This window comes from Alligator sinensis, unplaced genomic scaffold, assembly GCF_000455745.1.
Source record: "Alligator sinensis unplaced genomic scaffold, ASM45574v1 scaffold357_1, whole genome shotgun sequence".
NCBI lineage: Eukaryota > Metazoa > Chordata > Crocodylia > Alligatoridae > Alligator > Alligator sinensis.
The window spans coordinates 2,130,741-2,140,774 of record NW_005841942.1 but is presented as its reverse complement, the minus strand read 5'-3'; positions in this window follow the sequence as shown (position 1 = coordinate 2,140,774).

Genomic DNA, 10,034 nt, shown 5'->3' with positions numbered 1-10,034 from the left:
GAATCATAATTAGAATACATTCTTGACCCAGAGTTGTTAAAGTTAGAAGGTAAACAAGAAAGAAAAAAAATGGAAAAAAAAATATTATTCTGATTTTACACATCTGGAATTGAGGCACAGAATAATTGAATTATTTGCTCAAGGTCACAAAGGAAGTGAGTGGTAGATCTGGGAATTAAACCTAGATCTCCTTAGTTTGAATCAGTGCCTTTGTCTACTCAGACATTGTCTTTCTCAAGATAGGGTAAACATCCACCTTTATAGATATGCACCTTGTCTTTCTTGTCAAGGTATGTTGTGCCTTATTATGCTACAACTTCTTATGGTACTATTGCTTTCTACACTAAGGTCTCTTTTGTCCATGGAGAGAAGGACATTTTTGACCAGCCTGTGCCATTAATTATAAATTATTAGGACTTGTCATGTCAGGTTATGAGTGGTTACATCTGAGGCGACTCAGGGAATCAAGGTGACAACTGGGGTCAGGAGGAGTGAGCAGAATCCAGTGACAAGCCAGGAGATCAATCTGAGAGTGGGGACCAGGAACAAGCCAAGTCAGGAAGCTAGGGAATCAGGCAGAGAGCAGAGCCAGAGAGCAAGCCAGGTTGAGAAGCCAGAAAATTAAACAGCGAGTGGAGTCAGGGCACAAACCAGGGGGAACAGAAAAACAGCCCGGAACCAAGTTGACCCCTGCTGCCAGACATTTCCTATTCTGGGTCAGGGTTTATATGGGGGAATTGGAGGGTCAGCTGATCCTATCTGGTCACTCTGGTGACAGGGGATGGGAGGAGGTTTAAGGCCCTAGTGGAGGCTTCAGACTGGTCCTGACCAGCCTGGTTGACTGTTGTGTGGTGAGTAGCCTTGCCTGAAAGGCAAAGGCCCTGGACTCAAGTCTGTGACCTGATGGTGATGTGTTGTAGTATCATAGCACTCTTGGGAACATGAAGTTATTACCCATCTAAGAGTAATGGTAGTGAGACCAACAATTTTTCCTTGAGATCCTCAGAGCACAGTTATGGATACCCCCTACAAGCATGGGTATTATCTGCTTTTCCCCCCTTGACTGGTCCACGGCTGGTAATGTACATATCAGAAGGGTCATAGCCAATACCTATAAACAGACTAATACTGATGAGTCCTGATGAGTCCTTGTACAAGGACTCTACATTTGTGCCCATACCTTGACTGCTACTAGGAAAGAGAAAAGATACAGGGAATAGCCATAATTTGGCCCCAAATATCTATTCTATACACAACCTCTCAGCCTGAATGTTTTAATATGGGTTCACAGTATCTTCAATTAGGGACAGGAACCAATTTAGGAAAAATATATGTGTGTGCAAACTATTGCCCATTTCAAGAACCTAAAGCCATCTAACCCTTCCTTGTCCTTTTATTCCTTCTCTTACAGTTTTGTCAGATCACTGACCTCTAAAGCACAAGATGTCCTTTTTTTCTTCTGAATCCTGTGTGCTTTATTGGTTCAGTTAATCCTATTGACTATAGGGTGGCCATCACAGAGGACAGTCCAGTTGTCCTCCTTCCTCTGTTGCTATGAAACCTGATGCCTTTATGTCCTCTATTTTTCTCTTGAAGAGAAAAATATGTCTCTTGAAGACAAAATAGAGGACATAAAGGCGTCGGGTTGAATAGCAACAGAGAACAGAGTAGCAGAAAACCAGAATTTCCTCTATGATGGTCACCCTAACTATAATTAGGGGTCTACCCAAATTGAGGAGGCAGATGGCTGATGTTGTGGGTAGATCACGGGGCTGGCCTTCATTTTTATGGGCTTATCATGGCAGGACCCCCACATGCTGCTGATTAGTTAAGAGGGCTGTTCATCATACACCACCCCCCCCCACTGATTGGCTGAGAGGGCTGACCATCATATGGCCCTGCCCCTTGCTGCTGATTGGTGGAGAGGGGTAGAGCCACATGACAGACAGCTGTCTCAGTCAATCAGTGATGAGTAGCAGGGTTGGCAGTCATCTTGTGTGCCCCGGTCATGCTGGCAGCTCCCCCACCACTTCCCCCCTGACAGACTGTGCAGCCAGGCCATTCAGATTGCTGGCTCCCACTGGGCAGCCAGAATATTTTTAGTAAGTTTTTTTCCCCCACAGATTTCATAGACATCACCTGATTTTGTGATTTCCTTGAAGTCCTCGAAATTGCGATTTGAGTGGGTCCCGAACTTCTGCATTATTTGGTTTATTTACTTTTGTCTTGTTTTATAACTCTGGCAGGAGAGCTAATATGGAAGTTCACAAAGACTGTTCCTGTCATAATTATGGACAACCAGAATCAGCCTATACATTACAGGACATACCTCTTTTGTTATAGTTCAGCCTAATTTTGGAGACTTAAGCTGCTCAGATGAGCTTTGCATAAACATTCAAACCTTTTGGTGATTATCTACATTGAAGCCAACCTCTGATCTTTTTATGGTTCACTCATTATCACTAATCTTTTGTCATTCATGCAGATCTCACTCTTCTATAGAATAAAAATCCCCTTCAATATATAATCAAAGATCCATAACTGACCACTATGATAAAGGTAGCACTCTGAACTGTGTTGTATTCCTTTTATCACACTATGCTTGGTTAGGCTAGAATTAAACTACTAGTATAAGTTAAGTGCACTCCATGACTTGAGGGATAATGAAACAGATGCTGCATTTTATAAGGCAATAATTTGGTTTCTAGGCAGAAACCTATTTCTAGGCCTGATTTAGAAAAATGTGGGAAAAAAATAAATCTGCCCTCCTCCTGCTGTGCTTGCTGTTCCCTAGTGCTGATTTCAGTTATAAGCTCTAGGACAGCAGCCCAGAGACCACCCGTGTGATTAAGAAATCCTCTGAACCACTCAGGCCTGAACCTGTCAGCTATAATTGGTACAGGAAGAGGAAAGGAGTAAGCAGTGGTTTGTATTTAACACTTTTCTAAATCAGGCTTGAAAAGGTGGGGGGTAAGGAATGGTGAGATGGGAGAGGACAGGAAGGAATGTTGTCTTATTCATTTAAATAAATGGATGGAGTTTAACAATGCTCATGGGTTACTGCTGTTATAAAGGCCTGACTGGTGTGGTACTGAGTGCCCTAATTTCCTCTGAAGTCAGTGGGTGGTGAGATAAATCAGCTCTATGCAGAATTACAACTTGAAGCGCAGGGAATTCCTTATGAAATGGGTACTGCAGGAGTAATAGGGCCATCAAGGTCTTTCAGAATCATGCTAATTTCATCCTTATACTTGTTGTCTCAGAAGCATGTGTTTATCCAGATAGAAGACTGATCCATCCCAATACAGTAGAATACATATTAGAAGATACCCCATGCTGGTCAACATTAGTTTCTACATAGACAGATGGAAGGACTGAATTCTGTTGGGCTTATGGACCAAATTTTGTGGAAAGATTTGCTCTTCTGAAACTTTGAAATCAATCGAGGCAAAGCTTAGGAATCAGAGTATAGAATTTCACTATAATGTTGTCCCCACTCAGCCCCTAATCCCACATTCCTCACTTACCCCATATGCCAACTGGGAAAAAGAGGGTTTGGCATGGGTGAGCATATGAGAAATTCAGGCATGGGACTAAAAAGGGTTAAATGAACTAGGTACCAAAAAGTCTGAGCTAGATTAAATGATTGCTGCCTACATTAACAAAATAAAATGAACTGATTTTTTGAGTAAAAAAAGTAAGTTATGAAATATTGACTAAGATTTGAGCAATGAATACCTATATAAATAGAAAAAAGAATGGATTGCATTACTAGACAAGCAAAAATAACATTCAGATTACCTGTTAAATATACATGATATGCATAGCAGAATCTACCACAGTTAGCTCACATCACCTGCTTAATAAATACCTCCCTGTCCTTTGGTGTTGAAGAATGTCAATGGAAAGAGTAGTGATTGAATGCATTTGATTTTTCTCTAGTACTGGAGAATCTGATGGGTAACAAATTGCTTCTATTGTTCAAACTCATCAATACAAGCACAGAGAAGGCTGGATAAGAGTACTTGAAGGATTCCCATACAGCGAAAACTGCAGTGGAAAAAATGTTGCCTATGAAAATGAAGATGAGGACTGCATATTTTTTTAACCCTGACACTCCCTACTGTGGAACCATGTTTTCTTGAATAAAACTGAATACTGTAAAATAATAAGACCCCTTTGTAAAGGTGTCCATAATTACTATGAAAGCCAATGAGGAGGCAACAGCTTATAGGACTGCATTCTCTGGTAAATATATTGAGGAGGGAAGATTAGTGATTTTCATATATGGAGGTGACATCTTTACAATGTGGAAAATGTTGCACTTCCAAATTATAATACTGTATATTCTATAAATGCTACTGTTTTTTGCTAGAGTGATTTCCATGTCGCTGTTGCAAAATACATTCTTGGGGAAAAAACCCTCAGTAAAAGTGCTCAATCTAATAGCTACTGAAGTCAATAGCAAATCTCCCGTTGATTTAAAAATCTCCTATTGACTTAAATGGAAATAGGATCAAGCTCTATGCAATCAAAATTCCCCACTGTAAAACACTTTCTCTGTCATTCAATCAGCTGTGTGATCAAGTGATGGGAAGAAGAAAAAGTTGACCCTGATGCTAATTGAAGAAGACTTGGCTGGAGCCAGCTGGTTTGCAGCATTTGTGGAAAGCACTTCAAAACTGGAATAACATCTGCAGCGCTGCATTTTAAGTAAGTCATCAAGATTGCAGACTCTGAACAAACCCAGTTGATCATGTAAATCGAGTTCAGAGGGAGAAAAAATGCTTCTAGTAAAGTTGTCAAAAAAACTTAGGTCTGAAGCTTTATGAAAAAGTGTGTTCTCATTTGAAATCATTTGTAAACCAAAGACAGTTTTATAGGAGCAATTTTGTCATTTGCGTTTGAAAAGGTTCAACTTCTCAGCAGAACACATCCCAGAAATGTTAAGGGATAATGACAGATTATTTTTCCTTCAGTCATGTGGTTTTGAGGAGAGTCAACCTACTCTTCCTCTCTGACTCCAAATCCCAGGCTTAAATCAATGCTTACTAAACCTGTATTGCATAATCCACCCTTTGTGTGCTCACAGCAAACATTAAATGGACATGAGAGAAGGAAAAAGCAGGAAGAACCCTCTGAATGGAAAGTGAGGTGAGGTAGTACATGGTCTGAGGCAGGGGTTGCCAACTTTTTCCACTGTGGGATGTTTGTGATCCATTCCTCACTGTGGGCTGCACCCCTGCATCTCTCCAGCAATCAACAGATGCTGCAAAAGGAAAAAGAAAATCTCAGGCACTAGGACCCTGGGGATGCTTCCTCTGTTGAAGCAGGAAGAATAAACTGAATAAGCACAATAAGCTAGGAGGCAATAGGGCCCTGGGGATATCTTTTTTGTTGCTGTAACTGGAGCCTGCTGCCAATTCCCTAAGCTGCTGTGGGCTTGTTCCAATCTTTTCACAGGCAGGAACCAGCCCTGAGGCTGTAGGTTGCTGACCCCTGGTTTGAGGGGTTTGAGGAAATAAGAAAATAATAGCTGCTTCCAGATCAGAGTAATATGTTTCTGCTGATAATACAGAAGGAAGGCACTGCAGATGTGTGCCTGAGTTAAGTCTATCTCAGTATCTTGCTTTCTGTTGATTTATCTAGAACATTGGAGTCCAACCTTTTGGATGATGAGTGATGCAAAGTGCTCAACCTTTTGGATGAGGAGCGGAAAATGGTATGCACGACTGACCTGGCCAGGCCCTAATCTGGAGCATGGCACAAGTCCCACATAATGGATTAGGCCCTTGCTTTGGCCAAACGTGCCAGATCAGGCTCCACACCAGATTGTGCCCACGGCCCACACAGCCATGTCAGTTGGCCCACATGGCTTGGAAATTTGGTGGTGGAGGAGTAGTAGAAATGTTAATTGCCACACTTGCCCCACTGCAAAGTTGCTGAACTCCTGGGAAGCCCCATGGGCTGGATGACATGGATCAGTAGAGCCAGATGTCATGGCTGTGTGACCCAGAAATTGAGCAGCACTGATTTAGAAACACTTCTAAAGCAACGTTTACCCCCCAAAATGGAATTGCGTATTATCGGCAGTTAAGATTTCTTTCCTACTCTCCACGTTGTAATAGTGAGCTGTAAATTTCAAGGGTAATGTTAGTGCTTGGTTTAGTCATAGGCTGCTATTTTTGTTCATGACATTGAATTTTCTAAGAATGCTTAGTGGTTCTACAAAAGGGTCTGATTTTCAGAGGTAATGACCACCTGCAGTTCCTATTGACTTCAGCTGTTGCTGTAAATGCTGAAAACTTATGAAAGTCAGGCCAAAAGGGAAACATTCTTTCATTGCTAAGAAGTATAGGTTTTACTTACTTAGGTTTTAAGATGCCTTAATTTACTGATTTTAGGCATTATAGTTCACATTGTATAATGGCCTGAATGGTCCTTGTATGCCTAAAGGCCTTACATGGCTACTACATCTTCACTCTGCAAAATTATGTTTGTTCCTACTGAGTTTGCTCAGAAGTGATTCAGTGCTTCCAGGGAGATGTCACATTCCATTTGTGTTGTGCTGTTAATATTTTGTCATGTGGGAAGTCAAGATACAAATCACCTTAGGGAGGAATTGTAGGTTACCAAAAATTGACTCTTTGACAATGAATTAAAATTGACATGCAATGGTACCTTCTTTTTGCTCACTAACCTAGTGGTCAGCACGCCCTCCCAGGATAGGAAAGATCTGGGAGACCTACGCTTTAGCTGTACCTCTCCCTAAGGTGATTTGCAACTCGACTTCCCACATGCCAAAATATTAAAAAACCAAGCCACAGGCCAGACAGAACTACAATCACCTTCCTGTTGAAGCTAGGCTAGTGTGCATCCAAGAGTGAAAGTGTCATTAGGACAAAAAGCACAACAAGCAGAAGGAATATTGACCTGTGACTCAAGGAAGTGGATGCTGTCTTATTAGCAGAGAAAAGAATGAGCCCTTGCCTCCAGTGTTGCTTGTAGATTTTGCATTGCAGTCAGTGGGAGAACTGCAAACATGGCAACGGAGACAGAAAGCAGGCATGGTGTCCTACATAGTGCCCCATTTGTTTGAATACCTTTCTTGTGGGGATGGAATAGAAGCCTAGATTGCAGTACTTGAAAAGCAGCAAAAGACTGTCCTCCAATAGGTTCTTCTTTAGCCAGGAGAGGCCTCTTGGAAGCCATGATTCAAAATCCCTAAAAAACAAGGGGACTCATTAACTTTCTTTCCAGAGATAAGAAAGCCATACATGTACAAAACTTTCCTGAAATCACACTTCTCTTATGGTACTTCTCACCACACACCTCACTTTCACAGAAGGATGGAGTGGGCATACTAGGGTTTAGTGATCCATTTATTTGGAGATCAGCCTGGCAAGCCAGAGTACCCTGCCACTTGCATTGACACAACTCCACTGACTCAGACCTTGACCACTTCTACTAAAATTAAATCCAGTAAAGTTCTAGAGTTTCAGATACACATCTGTGTATAAAATCTTTGAAAAAAAATGCAGAAACAGGTTTAGCACCAAGGATTCCTCCTTGCCATGGTACAGCCATCATCCCTAGCTCTGTCTTGCTTGCTGTCCTTCAGCTCCATGATTTTTTTTCTTTCTTGATTGCCCAGTCGACCAACTTCAAGAGTAGTTGGGTAGAAGGTGGTCACCAACAAGTCTATCCTGTAGCTTTTGGCATGAAGACATAGTAATTAAGGGCTGAAACCCACTGAGGTTGAGGGAGGCTTAAAACTTGGGCCCTCCATGCCTTGGGCATGTGTTATAACCAGTAGGACATTTGAAATGGAGGACAAGTGAGAGCCACCATCTCATGCTGCAGTTTATTATATGACCTGCTGAGGTCAAAAGTCCTGCTAAGCTGCATGAGAATATAAAAAGTGTCATAACTGGTCAAACAAATGGTCCATCTAGCTGAATACTCTGTTTCTGATGCTTGCAGAAGTAGATGCTTTAAAGGGATAATATACGAACAAGGCATGCCTAGAGTAATCCATCTCTTGTTATGTCCCTGGCATCATTGGTTGAGAGATATGCCATGGAATATGTTTGATATGTGACCAAGGGATATGTCTGATATTTGAACAAGAGGAAGCAGAATTCCAAGCAAATAGAGATATCTTAAAACAAGATAAAAATCCCTATTGTGGTGAATGGAAAGCCATGTACCTCCTGCCTAATAGATGATATTCCTCTAGAAGTGTTTCAGTGTTGCCCATTGAAGCGAATGGGAGAGCTGTGTGGTTCTTTGGGATAAAGGAGAATTCACCTCTAGGGGCACAAAAGTTGCATACTAGCTTCCCATGGAAGGTACAGGAGAACCTAGGTTAAATTCCATTCTAGCCAGTAGGCACATAAGTGGACTTAGGTGCCTAAGTGTGATCTTATTCCATCCTGCTTGAGTCCCTGAAAATTTAATACAAAAAGTAGCAAATCATCCTCTTCACTGTCTTTTTGTGACTCAGTCTTAAAGGTGAGAGGGGGATTGTTACAATAGTTTCATTAATGAATATTCAGAACTCAAGCAAGTTGGAATAGAATTTTACTTAGATGCCTAATATATGGAATAGAATCTGGCACAAGTGTAGCAGAATGGTGCCCAAATCCTAGTTGTGTTAACTAGGACTTGATGTGAAGCTACATGTTAGGCAACTAGCAGGTGAAACAGAATTTAACCCAGAGGGTATATTTACATGTGTGCTATAGTGCCGTAAAGCATCACTGTCTACATGTGCTCAGGTATTAGGCCACAATAAATTAATTAACTCTGCCATGTGATAGTAGTTGGAGACAGTACTATTTTACAGTGGAGTAATTAAGCGTGACAAAACTTACGTGTAGACAGTGATGGGGCTGGTTGGGGCATGAGGATGCGCTTTAGTGCATCGCTCCACACTTTAGCAGTCTTATGCCCTAGCCAGTAGGGGTGTGCAAAGCAGGCAGTGTTCAATTTGGATTTGGCCCGATTCAGGGGAGAGAGATTCAATTCACTGATTTGGATCGCTGTCCTGATTTGATTCAGCTGAATCTGAAGATTCAATTCTGATTCAGAGAATCAGTGATTTGGCCATAGACACAGCTTTATATGTTTTTTCTACATACCTCAAGGTACTGGGCATGGCTTGTGAATGTTGAGATGGTGGGGCAGATGGAGCATCCCATGGAAGTGCGGGGCGGGGGGGCTCTGAGCTTGGAGGTGAACCCCCCCGGCACCCCTGGCTCAGTGATTGGCTGTGGGGGGACTCCAAGTGCCACCCCAGACACAGGAGGCACCAGTCACTGAGCCAGGGGTGGTGGGGAGGGGATCCCCCACACACTCGGTGGCAGACCCAGAAGCAGATCAGAAGTATTTCTGGTTCACTTCTGGGTCCACTGCCGAGCACACAGGACCCTCCTGTGCTCCCCTGGAATGCTCCATCTCAGCATTCACGAGCCGTGCCTGGTACCTCGCAGTGCGTAGAAAAAACATATAAAGCTGAGTCTGTGGCCAAATTGTAGAATCTCTCCAAATCAATTTGGAGTTTTTCAATTTGGAGTTTTTCAATTTGGTTTGGGACGATTAATAGGTCTCCTGATTCGATTTGGAGAATTGGCTGCCAAATTGGGCTGAATCTCCTCAGAATTGAATCAGTGACTGAAGCTTCGCACAGCCCTACCAGCCAGTCCCTCTGCCACCTGACACTGCCACCTGGAGCCTGAGGCTGATACCATAAAGCCTGCTGCTACCTCAGGGATGCTCTGCCTTGGCTCCAACTGCTGTTATCTTGGGCACACATATAGACACTGCACCCAGGAGCAGCTAACTCTAGCTCAAACTGCTCCAGAGTTTATTGTGTTGCATTAATTTCATGTGTAGATGCACGTAGACTGTTTCTAGTTGGACACTTCAAATTAATGAGCAGACAGACGTAGTTGGTCATGTTAGTCTGAAATCAGACAGAAGGCAGGGTAGATTTGTACCTTATACACTAACAAAAATCAGAGATGCTTTTG